This window comes from Sus scrofa, chromosome 1 (genome assembly GCF_000003025.6).
Source record: "Sus scrofa isolate TJ Tabasco breed Duroc chromosome 1, Sscrofa11.1, whole genome shotgun sequence".
NCBI classification, from domain to species: domain Eukaryota; kingdom Metazoa; phylum Chordata; class Mammalia; order Artiodactyla; family Suidae; genus Sus; species Sus scrofa.
In genome coordinates this window covers 19,593,743-19,616,742 of record NC_010443.5, presented here as the reverse complement: position 1 = coordinate 19,616,742, position 23,000 = coordinate 19,593,743, and the positions used below count along the sequence as shown (strand labels likewise).

At 37.3% G+C, this 23,000-nt stretch overlaps 1 protein-coding gene and 1 long non-coding RNA gene across 6 annotated transcripts in view; one reads left to right on the top strand and one right to left on the bottom strand.

Moving 5' to 3' along the window:
* Window positions 1-3,828, bottom strand: part of SHPRH (SNF2 histone linker PHD RING helicase) — an 84,530-nt gene extending 80,702 nt beyond the window's left edge. For 2 of the 5 annotated variants that reach the window (XM_021087080.1, XM_021087086.1), the window contains exon 1: window positions 3,570-3,828. The gene's annotated coding sequence lies outside the window, so the exon portion shown is untranslated. The other 3 variants (XM_013992509.2, XM_001924790.5, XM_013992508.2) reach the window with 3 other exon arrangements.
* LOC106508827 lies at window positions 6,159-12,896 on the top strand. The gene is made up of 3 exons (XR_002342504.1): window positions 6,159-6,196; window positions 6,818-6,991; window positions 11,946-12,896. It is a non-coding gene; the product is annotated as an uncharacterized LOC106508827 (long non-coding RNA).

Below are 23,000 nucleotides of genomic sequence, written 5' to 3'. Positions count from 1 at the left end.
CAGTGATATTAATAACATTGTAACTACAGAATCCTTAACTCCAAAAGCCCCAAAAGCAACAGGCTAGAGTCTTACATGTGCAAGGCAATGTGGCTTACAGAGAGAATGGGGGCTTTTGAAATCCTAGGTTCAAATTCTAGCTTTGCCACTCACTGCCACTCACCAATTATCTAGTCTCTATGTAAGTACAAGAGCACAGCAACAGAAATTTAGCATATTTTTAGTAAGTGGTAGTTGCAATTACTATCACCCCGAGAACAGTATAAATTACATTTTATAATAACCAAATTTTAAAGTGGCAGGATGGGGGACTATCAGTGTGTTTCAAACTTGACTGCACATACCTGGGGGAACTTTTAAAAACCCCGATGACCTGTACTACCCCGGCCAATTAAACTGTCATCTCTGGGGCAGGACCCAGGTATTACTTTCATTATTTTTTACACTCCCTAGGTGATTCTAGTGTGCAGTCAAGTTTGAGAAACCTTGTTATGGATAGCCAGCTGCCTACTAAAATCCATTTATTTTCTTCCAAAATATAGTATAGATGGAAAATGTCTCAACTGGTGCTACATCTATAATAATCCTGTGACCAGCTCAAGCCAATCAATTGTGAATAGAGGTTACTATGTGCCCTTTCTCTTACAACGATCTTGTAGCAGAAATATTGGTGAACTAGAACACAATCCTTCAACTCTTTATTCTCTGCTAAGACTTGTTCAGTATCTTTTAAATAATATATATCACTATAATTTGCACATTCTTTTAGATGTTTGCTTCCAACATGATTTCTTCTAATATCATAGTCTCAAAGTATTTATGAATTATGACAATTTGAAGAAAAATAAATACACGACTTCTATCAAGACTCCTTTTGTCCAGTTCTCTACTGAGCAAACATTCATGATCTGCCTACGCCCCCACACCACTATCCCCAGCCCATCCTGTTTTGGTTGACTCTTGCTCTAAGAGATCTTTATCCAGGTATAACACTTGAACCAAAGAAGGTATTATTTGATCAAAACTACTTATAACTAGGGAGTTCCCATCGTGGCTCAGCGGTTAACGAATCCTACTAGGAACCATGAGGCTGTGGGTTTGATCCCTGGCCTTGCTCAGTGGGTTAAGGATCTGGCATTGCCGTGAGCTGTGGTGTAGGTTGCAGACGTGGCTTGGATCCGCGTTGCTGTGGCTCTGGTGTAGGCCAGCAGCTACAGCTCCGATTAGACCCATAGCCTAGGAACCTCCATATGCCGAGGGAGCGGCCCTAGAAAAGGCAAAAAGACAAACAACAACAGCAACAAAAAAACTACTTATAACCATAATGTTAACTGGCAGCTGGTAAGTTGAGTACTGGTACAATTCTATATATCTCTAATCATATCTTAATTCTAAATCCTTCTACTTGTTTTCCTCATACCACATAAATCTCACTTTGATGATTCTGCTTCTTCTTCCTTCTGAAATATCTGTTTGGGAATAACATGATTATGTGCAATTTCCTTTTGGACCACACTTTCTGTCCTGCATTTGAATGTAAAAAGATTTTGCCTAAAATGCCTGTTCAAGCTTTTCTGCCTATTGTTGTCCTAATCTTCCTACCAAACCTTCCAGGACCAGGTATGCTAAGTTAAGGGCCTCTCCTCCTTGATCCCAACTGCTAGAGTGTTCTTAATTGTTTGACTTTGAACTATACTGAACTACTTGAACTACCACTGGGCAGGAACTGTATCCTATTCAATACTGTACTCTCAATGCGAGGTAACTGCCAGGATGGAAAAAATATACAAAATAATGTGAAACAAAGATCTCTTAACTCCCTGGATATCCTTTCTTCTTAAGGACCCAATAGTACTTTACTCAAATTTCTTTTTGGGCAAATCTCTCTTAACAACATTCTAAAAGACTCTAGGTAGTGTGAAACTACTTTGAGCTATTTTTGGTTCAGAATGAGACAGAGAAATCCCACTGACCTGTATCTTTAACAGAAAACAATGACAGATTGCTAGAGAAATAAATATAAAATGTCATTACTAAGACAATACAACAAATGGGTATCAATTAAACTTAATTCAGAGCTTTTTTCCCTCCAAATCATTATCTCTTCCTTAAAAAACACGTACCAGTCCTGAATCACAATAAATCCACCGCAGGCCTGGGCAACAGGTAGTATACATTTGAGATACTCTGTCCAAGGTCAATCTTTTGCAAGTGAAGCCCAATCATTACTGATGACTAAAAGTTCTCAATGACCTAGCATTACCACAGTCTTCTGTAGTGATAACTCCAGCAGGCTGAAAGTATTTTCATCTGTTGAAGTCTAAAGTACATGCTAGTCATATAAACTTAGAAAATGGCCTTGTAAGATTTTTTCACCAGCAGATTCTGTTTTCCCCAAATCTTTCTGGCCTGAACTCTTAATAAAAGATCTGTTTCAATAATTCTGTAAGTACACTTCTTTAGGCAGGGCAAGAGGAGGATATACATAAACAGCACCTTTCAAAAGTAAACTGCCTTACTCTCAATTGCCAGCTTACTGGCTTGGTGAACCTTGTAAGTGCCAGGTTACAATATAGAAACACTTATTCTACTACTGCTCACTAATCCCCTGCTTCTAGCATGGTTATCTATTACAACCAACTAGTCTTTCTGGTGACTGCAGAGATATTACGGACCTTTTTGATTGATGAGAGTTTCATCATTCTTACTATCGCCCAACCCAATAATTAAAATAGCTGTACTGACTTTAAAATTACTTTTTGTTCAGTTAAAGACGCAAGCTAATTTAAATATAAGTAGGGAAACATCAAACATATAGGATTTCTACCTATCGGCTTATGTCAGTTCGGTTAGAAAAAAAGGCACAAGCTTAATGGTTATTATTTAATACTATTTAGCTGAGAGTGACCGTCAATCATCAGAAAACATATCTTGGATCAGAAAACTAGCCAAGGACCACGAGTCAAAATGTACAATGTTGCAAGTGTGGTTGACTCCGACTGTAATTAATCTGACTCCCGAGATAACTGAGAACTTTCAGACTAACTTGGAAGCCTCGGCCTTCCCTTTTACTACATTACAGCTCTGCACACCAAGAAGCTTGGCAGCTACCCGGTTCCAGTATCCAGAGGACATATACGCCGCGAATGGTGATACCCACTCAGTTTTCTTCCGAAAGACTCTAAGGCGGTTCGAGTGTCTGAGCAAGGCTGTCAGCTCCATATCGCTCCAGCAGGCCCGGCAAACAAGCTACCGCGAGGCGGAGGAGCGCGACCACAGCCCCTAGGACACTCGAATAAACACCCCAGGCCCCAACCCCCGGGGGAGAAACACAGCCTCCTTTCCCACGGCCCCACCTCGTCCCCGGGGAACCGCGACGATCCACAGGCCCGCACGTCTGAAATGGGGAAGGGTCGGGGGGGCTTCGCGCAGCGGCTCTCTCTCAGCCTTTTAGTTTCCTTGGCTCCAGAACAACCGAGTCGTCCCTCCCTGGGCACCTCTGTCTCTGTCCAGATACGTCTTCCGTCCCCGACCTCTGACCCCTGACCCTCCATCACCCAAGAGCCTACCTAGACTCGTTCTCCAAGCCCCTAGTGCCTCTCTGCACTAAGGCTCGGGGCCTCTAATGCCCCCGCAGATCCTGGGCACGCATTCGCCACCCACCGAACATCCGCCCGAGGTGGACGCACGCGTTTTACGCTGGTTTGTGTTGGGGTTCCCCGGGGGTGGGGGGCCAGACACCACAGCTTCTAGGTGCCGGGCGTGCGCTGGAGCGTAGGGTCAAGATGAACGCGCACGCCGGGGGCGCCCCGCCTCCTTTCTCCCGCAGTGGCTTCATGAGTCTTTTCTGCGCAAGTCCACACAGGTCAGAGACCATCCGAGGATACGATTGGAATCTCGCGATAGCGCTACTCGGAGCCTTTAGAGAACACAGGATTGGCTGGAACCCCTAAAGATGAGGCGGGGCCCTAGACCCGTTTGGAAGAGAGCGGGGAGGGAAGTGAGCCGGCCGGCCGGCCGAAGGGAGTGGCCTCCGCTTGAAGCGAGTGGTAACTGAAAGATTTATGGCTTTGAAAAGACAGAAGAGAATTTTGCAAACGCACCTTTTTTTTTTCATTGCTTCTATAAAGTGTCCATGAATTAGTTATGGATGAAGCTTATCTCCCTCAGAAAAGCTATTTTAAAAGACTTCCCAGGAAAATGTGAGGAGTATTTTAAGATCAGGGAAAAACCACACGTATTGTGCCTAAGTTGCCCTTCCAATGTGTAAGCCTTTTTCCCTTCTCTTCACTGAATGGTAGCCTCTTTTTCATGGAGGTAGGCTTATGCCTAGGTAACTCTGAAAAAACTGAGAGGCTGCAGAGCCAAGAGCCTGAAAAATAACCCCCAGGAAACCTCGGGCGCTCGAGTACCTAATACGGGCTCAGCATTATGCTGTGGAGGGGCGTCTTGGTCTGTGTGATCCCAGAAGCACAAAAGTAAGTTTTTGCCTAAGGGAGCATCCGATAGCTGCGGAGACGGTCCATAGTGGTCCATATTCGTAGTACAGAACTTCATGACAGACTTCTAAAGCTAGCCTAAAAGAAGCCATTTGTATTTACTAAACCACATAGAATTAAGTGGAAATCAGTTACCTTATCCAAGGCTTCATGAGGCAAGTTGAAAAAGTAGTGCTAATGCTGGAGCCTCCCCTCTTTGTTGGCGAACTGATCATTTTACTAAGTGCAAGACCTAATGGAAATGTAATTTGAAACTCCGTGTTTAAACGTGTATTGTGCTCTAAAAGATTATCTTTATAGTTTTATGTTACATCTCACCGTGGGAACAGAAAATCAAGCTCACTTTGAATGAGTCCAGCTGGGTGAGGCAGAAATATTTTAAAATAAGCATTGCTGGAGTTCCCATCATGGCTCAGTGGTTAGCGAATCCGACTAGGAACCATGAGGTTGTGGGTTCCATCCCTGGCCTTGCTCAGTGGGTTAAGGGTCAGGCGTTGCTTTGAGCTGTGGTGCAGGTTGCAGACGCGGCTCGGATCCCGCGTTGCTGTGGCTCTGCTCCAGCTCCGATTAGACCCCTAGCTTGGGAACCTCCATATGCTGTGGGAGCGGCCCAAGAAATGGCAAAAAGACCAAAAAAAAAAAAAAAAAAAAAAAAACCAAACAAACCAATAAGCATAGCATCATTTAATCTTTGTTCATCTTGATTGGGGTAATTAATCTCTATAGACATAATTTTTGTTATCCTGTACAAGCATTAAACTACAGATCCAGTTGTGTGTCCAGAGATATGATTTCAACTACAGAGATAGAATTTTATATGGTATCATGTGCTTACAATGAAAAGAAATTCTTTCTCTTGAATTTTCCAATGGTATGTTCAATCTTGTATCTGCAAAGTGCCCTGTATAGTCTGAAAAGTTCTCTATGGAGCATTGTTTTTCAATGTTAGAATCACCAGAGCTATTTTAGAAAATATGGCTCATTTTTTAACCTTAGCTTTCTGGAAGCTCCCAGCTGTTAAACAGCTATTCACCCATGACAACACTTGGCTCATCCACCCATTAGATGCTAAAGAGCTAAAAGCATTCCACAAGTGGGAATCACTTGAGTGGACATCAACCAATCAGGGGACCACTGAGTGTTCATAGAGTTTATTTCCTGAAACTGTAAATGTGACCAAAGTCAGGCCACTTTCTTCCTTGTGTGATCTCGTTAGGCCAAAACTACAGATCCAGTTCCTTTTGGGAATAGTAGCTTTATTCTAACTGTGCCTCTGACTCAGTTCGTCTATTTTAGAAAAGAATGTTGTTAAGTTGTTCTCAAGGAGGTGGACTAGTTGAGAGGGAGTGAATAAATGTAAATTTAACTTCTTTGGAGGCAGAAGCAGCCTAACTGATGATTTATAAGTAGAAGTTTATGTTTTGCAAAGCCCTGTCATGTTCATTTTTCTGTTTGATTCTTAGAAAGCTAATATGAGATATTTAAAATTTTCATTTTATAAGAAGAATCTGAGACAGAGAAATCTGGTAATTCGCCACAGTTTAACTTTAGGAGAACAAGAGGATCTAGAACTCCTCTTGACTCCTCTGTCTAGACTGTTTCCGCTTAAGTCATGTTGTCTATCAAATAAACAGTATTTTTACTAAACTTCCTAGGTTGCCATGGGATGAAGCAAATGAAGCAAATGAAGGCAAGAGGTGTGTAATTATTTGATGATATGGGGCAGTGCATATCAATGATAAGGATCATTCAGACCCAGCACTCCTTAATAGAAAGGTCATTAATAAACTTGATTGGGAAGTTTATTCCGTATTCTACTTTTTTTTGGCCTGTCGTCTGGAAGTGAAGTTGATGGCCACTCAGTGTGACTGAGGCTTGGCAGAGATGACTCTTTGTTTCCATCTTCTTTACTACCAACTTGTCTTAGGATGCTTTTCCTCCTCCTGAAAAAAATGAAAGTATGAGAGTTGAAGATACTATTTCCGAATGAAGTATAGTGTCCAAAGCCAATGTTAAAATGTATGTAGTACTAACAAAGAGAGTGTGAGGAGGAAACGTTGCCTTGGAAAATTGGTGCTGACGGGGGAGATCAGCTGTGTTGGAGTGAATGTATGCCAGGTCAAACAAACAGTAAACAAGGGACTGGATATATTTTGCTGTATGTAGCCTGACCACGATATGTTGGGTAGGGGGCAGGAGGTGTGTGACTTGAACACCAGTCTTCATGTTTAGAACTCCACAGTCTTTGCTTAAGCTAGCCATAGGTAGGTTTAACTGTTAACTTTCAATTTAATTTTTCCTTGGTGATTCAATTTCAGGTCAATTTTATTTCAAAGTCAAAAATTTCTTCTGTCTCCCCTGCTGCAAGCTCAACCTGCAAACTGAAAACTCTGCCTGTCATAATTTGTAGAGCAAAATGTGTAATCTGTACATAAAATGCTGCATTGGACATGAACCTATGACGTAAGGAGAAGGGAATTCACCATTTGTTTGTAAGTATTTATTTTGAGCATTAATAAAACAGTGCTTGTAAATTAGGTAAATGCAATGAGAAAGATGAAGTTGGGCCTGTTGGGTAAGGAAGGATGTGAAATTTAGCATTTATCAATGAAGATAACATAATCTGTGCCCTTGGTACCTTTACTACTCCCTCCCCACCCCTATTCTCAATTGCTACTTTTCCTAGGGAGTTCCCATCGTGGTGCAGCTGAAAAGAATCTGACTAGGAACCATGAGGTTGTGGGTTTTATCCTTGGCCTCACTCAGTGGGTTAATGATCTGGCTTTGCTGTGAGCTGTGGTATAGGTTGCAGATGCGGCTTGATCTGGTGCTGCTGTGGCTGTGTTTCTCATGGCATATTTTTCTAACTTGCTTTGTCGATAGGGCCTCCACATGTTAAGAAATAGGAATATTGTAGATGAGTCTATTGATGCTTATGACTTAAGTTATATTTATTATGCAGTTTTGAGAAAAATACAAGTAAAAATTTTTTTGAATATTTCAGAGGTCACCATCATGTGTCATTTTAAAGTACAAAAATAGTGATGTAGCACTTTCAGAATGAATATAAAATCTCAAGGAAGCTTAGTCATAGTAGTGTTAGCATAAAATGATATTTGCCAGAGGAGAAATAACCTTTCCAAAGCTTCTATCCACTGGAAGGGCAGTGCCATGTTCATACTTCAGCATTGGTGTATTCTTTAGGTCAATTCTTGGGACAGTGGCAAAATTAGATTTGAGTTTCAGTTCTATTAAACCCTGTTAAATTTCTGAGTTCCTCTTTAGGACCTTAAATAAACTTAAGTGCTTAAGTACCTTAACTTCTGCACAGCAGTAGTATATAATGATCAGTGTGTCTATGATCAGTATGTCTGTGTGACATAACTCCCTCTTTATTAGCTCCTAAGAATTAATTTTAAAAAATCAAACCATTCCAGATAACTAGTAAAGCCAATATAAAGATAAATATTTGGAAATCACTTAAGTAAATGATGTCTAACTTATGAACTAATTGATTCCTAAATGATAAAAAAAGCATGTTCATGTAAATCAAATCTTTATTTCCTATAGCGGTAATGTTATAAACTGGGACACCAATCATGGAAACCCATTTCATACCTTAAAAATACCAAATTAAAAGTTCCCGTCATAGGTCAGCAGTTAGCAAACCCGACTAGCATTCATGAGGATGCGGGTTTGATCCCTGGCCTTGCTAAGTGGGTTAAGGATCCGGCATTGCCCTGAGCTGTGGTGTGGGTTGCAGACGCGGCTCAGATCCCCTGTTGCTGTGGCTATGGTGTAGGCCGGCGACTTCAGCTCTGATTGGACCCCTAGCCTGGGACCCTCCATGTGCTGCGCAGCTGCAACCCTAAAAAGACAAAAAAACAAACAAACAAAAAACAAATTATCTTTACGAGAATTAACTCGAAATAGATTATAGATCTAATCATAAAATGCAAATCTATAAGACTCCTAGAAGATAACATAGGAGAAAATCAAAATGGTCTTGGGCATGGTGACGATGGTATTTTTAGATACTATACCAAAGGCATGAACCATAAAAGAAATAATTGATAATCTGGACCTTTATTAAAATCTCCTCTGCAAAAGATAATGTCAAGAGAATTAGAAGGCAAGACAAAGACTGGGAGAAAATATTTGCAAGACTCATGTGATAAAGGACTGTAACTATAGTCATTAATTAGTTAAGGGATATGCAAGTTAAAAAGATATAAGGTTTGACTTTTAAAACATAAAACGGGGTGGGGTAGAAGCAAAATTATAGAGCTTTAGAATGTGATCAAACTTCTTATCAACTTAACATAGGCTGTGACAGATACAAGTTGTTATATGTAAGCCTCATGGTAAACACAAACCAAAAACCTATAGTAGATACACAAAAGATAAAGAGAAAGGAATCTAAACATACCACCAAAGAAAGTCATGAAGTTACAAAGGAAGAGAGAAAGAGCAGAGGGAACAGAGAGGAACTACAAAACAGCCTGAAAACAATGAACAAAATGAAAATAAGTAAATACCTATCAATAATTACCTCAAATGTAATTAGACTAAATTTCACAATCAAAAGACATAGAGTGGCTTAATATATAAGGAACAAGACCCATTTCTATGCTACCTAGTTCAGATTAGGGAAACACAGACTGAAAATGAAGGGATGGAAAAAGCTCTTCTATGCAAATGGAAGACAAGAGAAAGCTGGAGTAGCTATATTTATATCAGACAAAATAGACCTTAAAACAAAGAGTATAAGAGATAAAGAAAGGCATTACATAATGATAAAGGGATCAATCCAACAAGGGGATTTAACTTTTGTTAAGTATTTATTCACCTAACATAGCAGTATCTAAATATAAATCTTATATTAAAAGACTTGAGGGAGAAATAGACTGCAATACAATAATTTACATCAATGGATATGCCATTTAGACAGAATCTCATTAAGGAAACATTAGCCCTAAGTGACACATGAGACCAAATGAGCTTAATAGATATATACAGAACACTGCATCCAAAAACAGTGGAATACACATTCCATCCAAAAGCAACAGAATACACAATGTTCTAAAGTGTTCATGAAACATTATCTATGATATATTAGGCTACAGAACAATTCTTAATAAATTTAAGAGGATTGAAATGATATCAACCATCTTTTCTGACGACAAAGGTATGGAACTTGAAATCAATTGTAAGAAGAAAATGGGAAAATTTACTAATATGTAAAGATTAAACAATATGCTACACAACAACCAATGAGTCAAAGAAGAAAGGAAAAGATGCATTTAAAAAATACTTTGAGACGAATGAAAATGGAAATAAAATATGCCAAAATTTGTGGATGTAGCAAAAGCAGTTCTTAGAGGGCAGTTACAGCAGTAAATGCCTACATCAAGAAAAAAAAATCTCAATAAACCTGACAATAATATACAATAATACTATAATATAATAAATATATGCTATAATTGTATGATAATAATATCAATAGATGCAGAAAAAACTTGACAAAGTTTAACATCCATTCATAATTAAAACTCTCAAGAAAATAGGTATAGAAGAAACTTACCACCAAAATGCAGCAAAGCCCATATATGAAAATCCTACAGCTAATATAATATTCCATGATGAAAAAAATGAAAACTTTCCTTTGATGATCTGGTGCATAGTAATAATGCCCATTTTTACTTTTTTTCAACATAGTCCTGGAAGTCCTAGCCAGAGCAATGAGATAAGAAAAGAGAGATCAAAGGAATCCAAATTGGAAAGGAAGAAGTAAAATTATCTCTAATTGCAAATGATGTAAAGATATATGTAGAAAATTCTAAACACTTATCCAACAAAACCTGTTATAACTAATAAATTAATTTAGTAAAGTCAAAGAATACAAAATCAACATATAAAAATTAGTCGTCTTTCTATACACCAACAACAAATTATCGGAAAGGAAATTAAGGAAACAATTCCATTCACAATAGCAATGAAAAGAATAAAATCTTAGTAATAAACTTAACAAAAGACATAAAAGACTTTTGCACTGTAATTTATAAAACCTTGATGAAGGTAATTAAAGATAGATAAATGGAAAGACATGTAATGTCCATGGGTTAGGAGAATTCACATTGTTAAAATGTCCACACTACCCAAAGCTGCCTGTAGAGTCAGTGCAACTCCTATCAAAATCCCAATGACATTCTTTACAGAAATAGTAAAAACAATCCTAAAATTCATATAGATCTACAAAAAACTCTGACTAGTCAAAAGAATCTTGAGAAGGAAAAAGAAAACTAGAGGTATCATACTACCTCGTTCAAATTATGTTACAAAAGTATATCAAAATGGTATGATACTGGCATAAAAAAAGACGTATAGACCAGTGTAACAGAATAGAGAGCCCAGAAATAAGTGCACACATCTACAATCAAACTGATCTTTGACAAGGATGCTAATTAGACCTAATAAGGAAAGGATGGTCTCTAACAGTGAATGTTGGGAAAATTGTATCCACATGAAGAACAATAAAATTGGACCCTTCTCTCATACCATATACAAAAATCAACTCAAAACAGATTAAAGAAATAAACATAATGCCTGAAACTGAAGAACTACTAGATTTAAACAAGGAAAAAGCTTCTTGACTTTAGTCTGAGCAATGATTTTTTTGGATATGCTGCCAAGAGCACAGGAACAAAAGGAAAAAAAAAGTGAGATTTGTCTATTTTTTGATGAGATTGCATCAAATTAAAAAGTTTCTATATAGCAAAGGAACCAATCAACAAGTGGAAAAGTAACCTACAGAATGGGAGAGAATATTTGCAAACCATATCAGCTAAACAGCAAAAACAAACAGTAAAAAAAAAAACCCAAAAACCCAAACTTGATTTAAAAAGTGGCCTAAGGAATTTCCCTGGTGTCCTAGCAGTTAAGGGTCTGGCATTGTCACTCCTATGGCGTGGGTTCAGTTCTTAGCCCTGGAACTTTTGCATGCCACAGGCACAACAACAAAAGAAAATGGAATGGGGAGAAGGACCTCATTAGATAGTAATCAACAGAGTACATACAAATGGTCAAAGGGTATATTAATGAAAGGGTTCTCAACATCAGCTAGTCATCAGACAAGTAGAGATCAAACCTAAAATGTAATATTACCTTACACTTGCTGGAATGGCTCTTATCAAAAAAAAAAAAAAAAGATGTTGGCAAGGATATAGAGAAAAAGGAACCCTGGAACACTGTTGATGGGAATGTAAATTAGTATTGCCATTATGAAAAATAGTATGAAATTTTCTCAAAAGATTAAAAATAGAAGTACCATATGACCTAGCAATTTCATACCTTGGTATATAACCAAAGGAAATTAAATCAATATCTTGAAGAGATATCTGTACTGCTATATTCATTGTAGTATTATGCACGATATTTACTCTATAGAAACACATGAAGTGTTCATCACTGGATGAATGGGTAAAGAAAATGTTCAGCCTTAAAAGAGAAGAAAATCCTGCCATTTGCACCAACCTGGATGAACCTGGAGGACATTGTGCTAAGTGAAATAAGCCAGACACAGAAAGACAGATTACTGCGTGATCTCATTTTTATATGGAATCTAAAACATTTCAACTCATAAAAGCAGAAAGTAGGTATTTGACAGAGGCTGGAGGATAGAGAAATGGGAAGATGTTGTTCAAAGGATACACACATGTGATTATGTAGGATGAATAAGTTCTCAAGATCTAATGTACAGCATGTGGCCGTAATTAGTAATATATGTTGTATTCCTGCAGTTTGCCGAAAGAGTTGATCCTAAGTTTTCTCACTACAGAAAATGTAGTAACCGTGTGAGGTGATGGATATATTAATTAACTTGATTGTAGTTATCGTGTCACAATGTATATGTATATTAAACCATCACTTTGGATGCCTTAAATATATACAAGTTATATTTGTAAATACCTCAATAAAGCTGAAAAAAGTGATAATTGCGAAATTTCAACAACTTGAAATGCCCTCATCAAAAAACGATTTATTTGTAATCAAATAGGTGTTATATATTATACATTTCATTGTATTTTGGTCCTTGAAAGGTAATTATCTATGTAAAAGAAATTCTTAGCCAAACAATATGACAATAGCTAGAATGCTTTGCCTGCCCCCAAATATTTTTTAACACATGTGGGTTTTCTATATTTTGTTTGACAAGGGATGGGAGAAGTTTCACCTGTTCTACCAGAAACCATGAAGTCCTGTTGCTTTAATGCCTGTTTTTCTCCTGTGCAGAATATTTGTTCAATTTTTTTATAGTTAAATATGATATATGAAAATCAACCTGAAAAGCATAAAATCTAAATCATCAGTGATGATTAGCCTTACAAAATGGGTGTCTTCTTATGTAAAGTAGAATATTTATGAATGTGTGTTTTTAGTCATTTTGAATATAAATATTATTTGGAAAACTTCAGATTTATTGAAGTTCCTCTGCCCTAAAGAACCAGTTTTAGGTTTTCATCATCTTCATCTTTTTTATGGTGCAAGCCTAAAGGAGATGTAATCTAATATTTCTGTAGTGACTGCTGGCTATATAATCACTAGAAAATTCAAAATACTGAAATGAATTATGGAAAAATATGTTTCTAGATGTAAATAAGCTCACTTTTAGATTCTTTGCACCATACGCTTTATTTTCTAGTTAGAGATGAATATAATTATGTGGAAGCCACAAAAAATATTTCATTGCCACTATGTCAGATGCGTCTCTGCTATTTCACAGTCTTTTTTTTTTAACCTGGTATATTAAAATCATTTGTAGCAGGTATTGAAATATTAATTTAGACAGATTTACTAACTTAGTCTGAACTTCTCTTTATGATTTAATATTCTTACATTTCTTGGAGAAATGTGAGTGCTTTGCTATAGTAGGATCAAGTCTCATAGGAAAAAGATAGTCACTCACATTTTGAAGGAGAATGCTGTGGCTTTGTAGAGCCATTGCCTGAAAGTTATAGAAAGCTTTGCTAGTTGGCATCAGGTTTTAAGTAATGCACAAAAGAGGTAAAAATACAGAGCAAATTCTGTACAGAGTTGACTTCTCTGCTACCTTATTGCTAATATAATGCAAAGGAAAATTTATGAAGTCCATGAGGCAGATGTACCCTAGGTAGAATTGTGGAAGTATTAGCAATATAAGAATAACTTAAAGGATATAGAAACCAACTTCCCATTCCTCCATATTTAAAATATCCCCTATCAGCTGCTTTGGTACTTGAAAGTATATAATTAGATATTTATTTATTTGAATAAAGACATCACATACAGGAATTTTTTTTACTTTACATATGATACGTTCTGTTCAGTAAATATTTTACAGAATTATATGTCAAACACTTTACCAGTTGTGGGAATGTAAAGTTGAATAAGGTAGCATCCTTGTCAATTTTTCTGTCTAGTAAGAAAAGGTAGATGTATTAAAAATAGTGTTATGAATTTTATACATGCTGTGATAGAGTGCTGATTATTGTGAGTGCACACACAAGTGAATGACAGACTATTGAAATGGATAGGAATTGGTAAGGATAACTGAGTTTTGGATAATTGAGTGTTAAAGGGTTAATCAGTATGTTCCAGGTAGGCAAGAAGATAAGCTATCCTCAATAAAAAGAGCCTCTTGAGTGTGAAGACCTGGAGATGTAAAGCTGACTGGATTATTTGAAGAAACTGCAGGCTATTGGACATAGGCGGAATGAAGGGTGAAAGTGAAGACGTGATGTGAGAAGAGCAAGAAGTGAAATAAATTGAGGGAGTAGCCAACAGTTTGATTATGGAACATTTTATACCTTGATAAGGTGGTTAGAATTTATTCCATTATCAATATGGGGGCATAGAATGATTTTAATCAGGGACATTGTATGGTCCTATTTGTGTCATAGTAAGTCTAGTTATGCGGTGGGGGATGGAACAGATGGGAAAACTCTGGAGACAGGGAGACCATTAGAATGTTGTTGCAGCTGGTAAGCTCAGGTGTGTTAAGGACTTGGACTCTAGAAGTATCAGGAGAGGAGGGGACCCATCTGTGAGTGGGTTAGTGCCTTTGATGGCTATAAGTAGTACATTAGTGGGGAGGATTTGGAGAAGAAGTTTGGGTCTTGCTGAATTTCAGATGCCTATGGTTAGATATGCACAAAAGGGGCAATTGATTTAGATAAGCTGAATAATTAAATAAATGACTGGATGAGAATGGGACAAGAGAAAAAGTCTGGCCTGGAGATGGAGATGAACACATAGGTGGTAGCTGAAGTAAAGGGAAAGGATAACATCTCTCAGAGACAGCTTGTAAAGCAGGCCAAGAATAGAGCCTTGGGGAACACCACCGCTTAAAGAGCAAGTATAGGAGGAAGTGCTAAAAAGGAGACTGGGAATATGTGGGCTGAGTGGTTAGATAACACACCCAGAAAGCATAAATTCATAGAAACTAAGTGAGAAGAGAGTTTTAATATTGGGGGGAATAGCCAGCCCTTAAATACTGGAAAGAAATCAAGTATGCAGAAAACTGAAAATACAGATCTTTCAGGAGATCATCAGTGATTTTTGCCTGAGGAGTTTAAGTAATGGTGAGTAGGACTTGCTTGCAGTAGGGTTAAGTGAGTAAGAGGTGAAGAGAAGTGGTCATCCAGTGTAGATTTTCTTTCTAGGAGGTGGTTATAAGTGAAAAGAGATGGAGGAGGAGGTGAAGAAGAACCTAGGGTCAATGGAGAAATTTATATTTACTATATTGTTTATTTTAGTTATTTTAATATTTTTCCTGAGGCATAATTGACATATGAACATTACACATGTTCAAGGTGTACACCCTATAATAACTCTTGCTTTGTGTTTGATGTCCATTCCCACCTGGAGTGCCACCACCTTCCCAAATAGGGATCCATTCTGCACCACTCATTCATCTTTTCCAGCAAGTCTACCCAAAACAAACACTGAACTAGGAACCAAGAGACCTGGATCCTGATCTCATCTTGCCCCAAAGAGTTTTATGATCATGGACAAGTCACTTAAATTCTATGATTTTTAGATTACTTATTTTTAAATTATAATAGCTTAAAAGGCCCTTTGAACTACACCTTTCTACATCTTTGACATACAAAGATGTGAACATTTGTTAATTGATAACTTAAATGGCATCTGTTTTCAGTGTCTTTTATATTATAATGGTACTTTAAAACCTTCAAGAAAATTTCAAACAATTTATTTTATTTTTGTTATAGTATAGTTGATTTACAGTGTTATGCCAATTTCTTCTATACTGCATATAGTGGCCTGGTCATATATATGACACACTTTTTCTCACACTATCCTCCATCATTTTCTCTCTCAAGAGATTCTGAAAGGGTGAATGTGGGATGAAAGTTTTAAAAAATAGATTCCAGACACAAGAGGTGGGGGATTTTGTAGAGCATCATGCCTTCCTGGTTCTTGGAAATCATGCCACATAGACAATTTTTCCATGCATAGAACTCATTCTTACTGATTATGTTGTTTAAGGTGAGAAGCTAGCTATGAAACAGTAGCCAAAGTTTGAGACCATGGTAATGAAGCACCTTTTAAACTCTGCTGGTATTAGCAGTTGATTACAACTCTATCCTTTCATAAATTCCTTCTCAAGCTCAAGATCTTGGAGTCATCTGTGACAAGGGATTAAAAAATATATAAACACCTCCTGCAGCTCAAAATCAAAAAAACAAACAACCCCATCAAAAAATGGGCAGAAGATCTAAACAGACAGTTCTCCAAAGAAGACATACAGATGGCCAAAAAACACATGAAAAGATGTTCAACATCACTACTTATTAGAGAAATGCAAATCAAAACTGCTATGAGGTACCATCTTACACTAGCCAGAGTGACCATCATCAAAAGGTCTACAAACATAAATGCTGGAGAGGGTGTGGAAAACAGGGAACCCTCTTACATTGTTGGTGGGAAGGTAAATTGGTACAACCACTGTGGAAAACAGTATGCAGATTCTTCAAAAAAACCACTAAAAATAGAATTACCATATGAACCAGCAATCCTACTCCTGGGCATCTATCCAGAGAAAACCATGACTTGAAAAGATACATGTACCCCAATGTTCACTGCAGCCCAATATGCAATAGCCAAGACATGGAAGCAACCTAAATGTCCATCGACAGAGGAATTGATACAGAGGATGTGGTACATGTACACAATGGAATAGTACTCATCCATAAAAGGAGTGAAATAATGGCATTTGCAGCAACATGGATGGACCTAGAAATTATATGCTCAGTGAAGTTAGACAGACACAAACATCATACACTATCACTTAATGTGTGTGGAATCTTAAAAAAGGATACAGTGAACTCATTTGCAGAATAGCAACTGACCCACCAAATTTGAAAAACTTATGGTTTCCAAAGGAGACAGTTTGGGGGGAAGGGATAGGCTGGGGATTTGGGATGGAAATGTTGTAAAATTAGGTTGTGATGATGGTTATACAACTAAATATAATAAAATGCATTGAATTGAAAAGAAACTCACACAAACCAAAGTAGCCAGAGTAGTCTTTTATTTTTTATTTTATTTTTATTTATTTTTTATTTTGCTTTTTAGGGCCACACATGTGGCATATGGAGGTTCCCAGGCTAGGGGTCTAATCAGAGCAACAGCAGCTGGCCTCTGCCACAGCCACAGCAACATGGGATCCAAGCCGCGTCTGCAACCTACACTCAGCTCACAGCAAAGCCAGATCCTTAACCCCACTGATCAAGACTGGGGATTGAGCCCTCAACCTCATGGTTCCTAGTTGGATTCGTTTCTGCTGCTCCATGATGGGAACTCCCAGAGTAGTCTTTTAAATCGTAAGTCAGATCTTGTCACTTCTCTGCTCAAAACTGTTCAATGCCTTCCTATTTCATGCATAATAAAAACCAGATTCCTTACAGTGGCCTGCAAGACTCTGTATAAACTGTTCTTCATTTGTTTTCTGACCTCAATCCCTACTGCTCTTTCATTCACTTAGTGTGGTTCACTGATGTATCCCAATCACTTAGCAAAGTACCTGGCATGTAGTAGACACTCAATAATTTTCAACTGTTGTTGCACTGACAACAATAACACCAACAATGGCTGTTATGATTTGAATGTTTATATGCCCCCCACCAATTCATATGTTGAAACCTAATCCCCAAGGTGATAGTACTGGGAGATGTGTCATTATGATTAGGTATTAACAACAGAGATCTCATGAATGGAATTATTGCCCTTATGAAAAAGCGTCCAATTAGATCTCCAGCTACTCCTGTCCTGTGAAGATACAAGAGCAAGTTTGTAACCCAGAAGAGGGCCCTCACCTGGCTGTGCTTGCTCCCTTGTTTAGAATTTCAGCCTCTAGAACTTTGAGAAGTAAATTAGGGTTGTTTATAAACTACCTAGTCTCTTGTATTTTATTAAAGCACCCTGAACAGACTGAGGCAATGGCCACTTGTATTTATATAGCAGTTTAGAGTTTAAAAAATATATTTACTTTTGGGAGGCTATAATAAATAAGGAAATGACTTGGGCGCCCTCCTAATAAAACCTTATCAGCTAAATTAGTATGAGATTTGCCAGGGAAATAGAGCCTTAAAGGACTGGGAAAGAAGGTAAATACATAGGATAAGCAGTAACTTTCCAAAGTCCATTACTCTCAATTGCTTTAGTGAGAGTGGTCAGTAGGATTAATGATTTGTTGGCTGGAGCTATGGAAAACAGAAAGAATTGTTCCAGGAATGAGGTAAAGCAGCCATTAAAAAAATGAGCCTTGCTTAAGTCAAAATTTCATCTCTATCTGTCTCTTTTTGAACATTATAATCAGAGTATATTGTGTTTGGATGATTATGATGCCAGTTAAGAAACAGAAAAATTGGTTTACTTTTCAAATTATGCCCAGATTTGTGTATATGCGGTTTATGCATTGAGAATGCAATAGGGAAAAATACCATACAAGCAATGAGAACAGATATACTGGAAGACTAGGGCCTTTCTTTCGGAAAGTGCACATTTAGTCTGTGATATGCAGCTTAATGATTCTTTAGTGGTAACAGAAGAAAACCCCAACTGATTGTGTTTGAAGTATTGGCAAATTTAGCTTCAGAATAATAGCATCAAAAATATCTATATTACATAAGTTGTGGGAAATAAAGATGCTTGAACCTACATAAGCAAACAAATATTTTATTTCTCCCTAAAAATCAAATCTCCAATCAGAGAATAACCATTTACTTTTAGCTACAGTAACTACACTATAAAGCAACTAAAGGAGCACGATACCTCCCTTGAGCAGAAATAGAAGGAGGATCTATTTGTAAATTCTGCCTATGGTTATCTATCACATTTAATCAGTTAAATAAAATTAAATAAGCATTTTGCAAGTGAAATGTATATTGTGAAAGGAAAATTAAATATAAAGAGATTAGATTTCAGGATATATGAATTGCTACTCTGTTTCTAAAGTAAGTCTGGAATGAAAAGATGTATATAGTTTTCAAAAAATATTAATTATATATTTAAATAGATATGGAAAATAACAAGCTGAAACTGTATCATTAATATAATGAATTATCAATTCTACTGTTCTTATCACATACATGGTTGGTTAAATTTAATTTTTAAAAGCTTTGCCTTGCAAAAATATGCATGATATAAAACTGTTCTTGCAAGCTGTTCTAAAAGACTTTATTGAAATTATCTATTTAGCAAATAATAGTAGAAATTAAAGTCACATAGCCATTTCTCCCATGTTTAACCATCTATATCTTCGCCAAGACAGCTGCTCAAATTATAGGATTCTTTTTATGTGATATATTTAACTCTAAAAGTTAGTCTAAGTCTAATTTTTCCACTTATGACACTCTTTTTCGAACTTTATTTCATTTTTAATTGAATCTCTAGCTCCAACTATAGGAACTAGATGCTCTTTAACTTGCTATGAACTGTTTAGTTATTTTTAAAGAAAAAATGTTCTTTATACCTAGACCAATGAGTAATTATTCCAGAAAGCAATATTTAGCCCTCATACTGGTAGAAAAATTGTCATAAAGATAGAGTATGTTTGCATGTCCTAATATCTGGGAGGAAATTATCTAGAGGTAAATATAATTTTTTAATGAAAAGTGGCCGTTAATAATTTAACTATGCATTTTTTGAAGCATTAATCTTATTGGTTGGGAAGGATTTTGTATGCGATTAAAAGAATTCCTGATGGATTGTGGCTTAAATAATAAAGGCAAGAAATCTGGAAGAAGGTGATTACAGGTTGGGTATAGCAGCTGAAGGATAACACTTCATTTTGTTAGCATTTCCATGCTTTCAGTGGCCTTCCAGTTATAGTCTCAAGATGGCTGCAGCACCTGCAGGCACCAAAACCATACAACCAGCATCCTAAGTAGAAGGGGTAGAGATATAACAGTTTCTTCTTGCAAAGCCCATCTTTTTATATAGGAACAAAAATTTCCCTCAAAGCTTCCTAGCAGACTTTCTCTTATGTTTCCTTGCATGGTAAGAGTTGTCACATGGATACCTCTATCTCTAAGAAATTTTGGGAACGATGTCTAATGAAGGAAAATGGGATAATGGGATTTCTGTGTCTAGTTTTTATTAATCATGAGCCATTTTCTAGGGCTAGCAAAAGACTTAACCTTCCCTGAGATCAAGGAATCTTAGCCAGCTACCTGAACATAACTAAGATTCGGTTAGGGGAGACTTGATGAAATATAGAATAAGATTTTTCCTGCTGTTCTAAATTTTGGCTAACACCCAAAGCTGATAATAAAAACAAAAAAATATTACACATGTTACAATCCATACCTTCTAGCAGTTGGGGCTGGCCATCATCCTTTAGAACTTGCTGAGATGTGCCAGTTCTTTTTTTTTTTCCATTTTTTTATTACTCTAATAAATTTATCACATCTGTAGTTGTATAATGATCATAACAATCTGATTTCACAGGATTTCCATCCCACAGCCCAGGCACATCCCCCCACCCCCCAAACTGTCTCCTCCGGAGACCATAAGTTTTTCAATGTCTGTGAGTCAGCATCTGTTCTGCAAAGAAGTTCAGTCTGTCCTTTTATCAGATTCCACATGTCAGTGAAAGCATTTGATGTTGGTGTCTCATTGTATGGCTGACTTCACTTAGCATGATAGTTTCTAGGTCCATCCATGTTGCAAAAAAATGCTGGTATTTCGTTGCTTTTAATGGCTGAGTAATATTCCATTGTGTATATGTACCACATCTTCTGGATCCACTCCTCTGGCGATGGACATTTAGGTTGTTTCCGTGTCTTGGCTATTGTAAATAGTGCTGCAATGAACAATGGAGTGCATGTGTCTTTACAAGTCGTGGTTTTCTCTGGATAGATGCCCAGGAGTGGGATTGCTGGATCAAATGGTAGTTCTATGTTTAGTTTTCTGAGGCATCTCCATACTGCTTTCCACAGTGGTTGCACCAATTTACAATCCCACCAACAGTGTACTAGGGTTCCTTTTTCTCCACACCCTCTCCAGCACTTATTGTTTGTAGACTTTTGGATGATGGCCATTCTGGCTGGTGTAAGGTGGTACCTCAGAGTGGTTTTGATGTGCATCTCTCTAGTAATGAGTGACGTTGAACATCATTTCATATGTTTCTTGGCCATCTGTATGTCTTTGGAGAATTGTCTGTTTAGATCTTCTGCCCATTTTTTGATAGGCTTGTTTGTTTTTTTTGGTATTGAGCTGCAGAAGGTGGTTTATAAATTTTGGAGATTAATCCCTTGTCAATCGATTCACTTGCAAAGATTTTCTACAATGCTGTGGGTTGTCTTTTTGTGTTGTTTAGGGTTTCCTTTGCTGTGCAGAAGCTTTGAAGTTTTATTAGATCTCATTTGTTTATTTTTCTTTTTATTGTCAATACTCTGATAGGTGGATCTGAGATGTTGCTGTCGTTTATGTCAGAGAGTGTTTGGCCTATGTTTTCCTCTAGGAGTTTGATAGTGTCTGGTCTTATATCTAGGTCTTTAATCCATTTTGAGTTTATTTTTGTGTATGGTGTTAGGGAGTGTTGTAATTTCATTCTTTTCCATGTGGCTGTCCAGTTTTCCTAGCACCACTTATTGAACAAGCTGTCCTTTCTCCATTGTATATTCTTGCCTCCTTTGTCATAGATTAGTTGGCTGTAGGTGCGTGGGTTTAATTCTGGGCTTTCTATGCTCTTCCACTGATCTATATGTCTGTCTTTGTGCCAGTACCATGCAGTTTTGATGACTTGCTTTGTAGTATAATCTGAAGTCCAGGAGCCTGATTCCTCCAGCTCCATTTTTCTTTTTCAGGATGTCTTTGGCTATTCTGTGTCTTTTGTGCTTCCAAACAAACTTTAAAATATTTTGTTCAAGTTCTGTGAAAAATGTCCTTGGTAAATTGATAGGGATTGCATTGAATCTGTAGATTGCCTTAGGTACTATAGTCATTTTGATAATATTAACTCTTCCAATCCAGGAGCATGGTATATCTTTCCATCTATTTGTGTCATCTTTGATTTCTTTCATCAGTGTCTTCTAGTTTTCAGAATACCGGTCTTTTGTTTCTTTAGGTAGGTTTACTCTAGGTATTTTATTCTTTTGGATGCGATGGTAAATGGGATTGCTTCCCTAATTTCCTTTTCTGCTTTTTCATTGTTAGTATATAGAAACGCTATTGATTTCTGTGTATTGATTTTGTATCCTGCGACTTTGCCAAATTCGTGGATAAGCTCTAACAGTTTTCTGGTAGAATCTTTAGGATTCTCTATGTATAGTATCATGTCATCTGCAAATAGCGATAGTTTTACTTCTTCCTTTCCAATTTGGATTCCTTTTATTTCTTTTACTTCTCTGATTGCTGTGGCTAGGACTTCCAGAACTATGTTGAAGAGTAGTGGTGAGAGCAGACATCCTTGTCTTGTTCCTGATCTCAGAGGGAATTCTTTCAGCTTTTCACCATTGAGAATGATGTTCACTGTGAGTTTGTCATATATGGCCTTTATCATGTTGAGGTAGGTTCCCATTATGCCCACTTTCTGAAGGGTTTTTATCAGAAATGGTATTGGATTTTGTCAAAGGCTTTTTCTGCGTCTGTTGAGAGGATCATATGGTTTTTATTCTTCAGTTTGTTAATGTGGTGTATCACACTGATTGATTTGCGGATATTGAAGAACCCTTGCATCCCTGGGATAAATCCCAGTTAATCATGATATATAATCCTTTTAATGTATTGTTGGATGTGGTTTGCTAATATTTTGTTGAGGATTTTTGCATCGATGTTCATCAGTGAAATGCAGTTTTTTTCTTGTTGTTGATTTTTTTTTTTTTTGGTGGAGTCTTTGTCTGGTTTTGGTACCAGGGAGATAGTGGCCTCATAGAATGAGTTTGGGAGTATCCCTTCCTCTGCAATTTTTTGAAATAGTTTCAGAAGGAGAGGTGT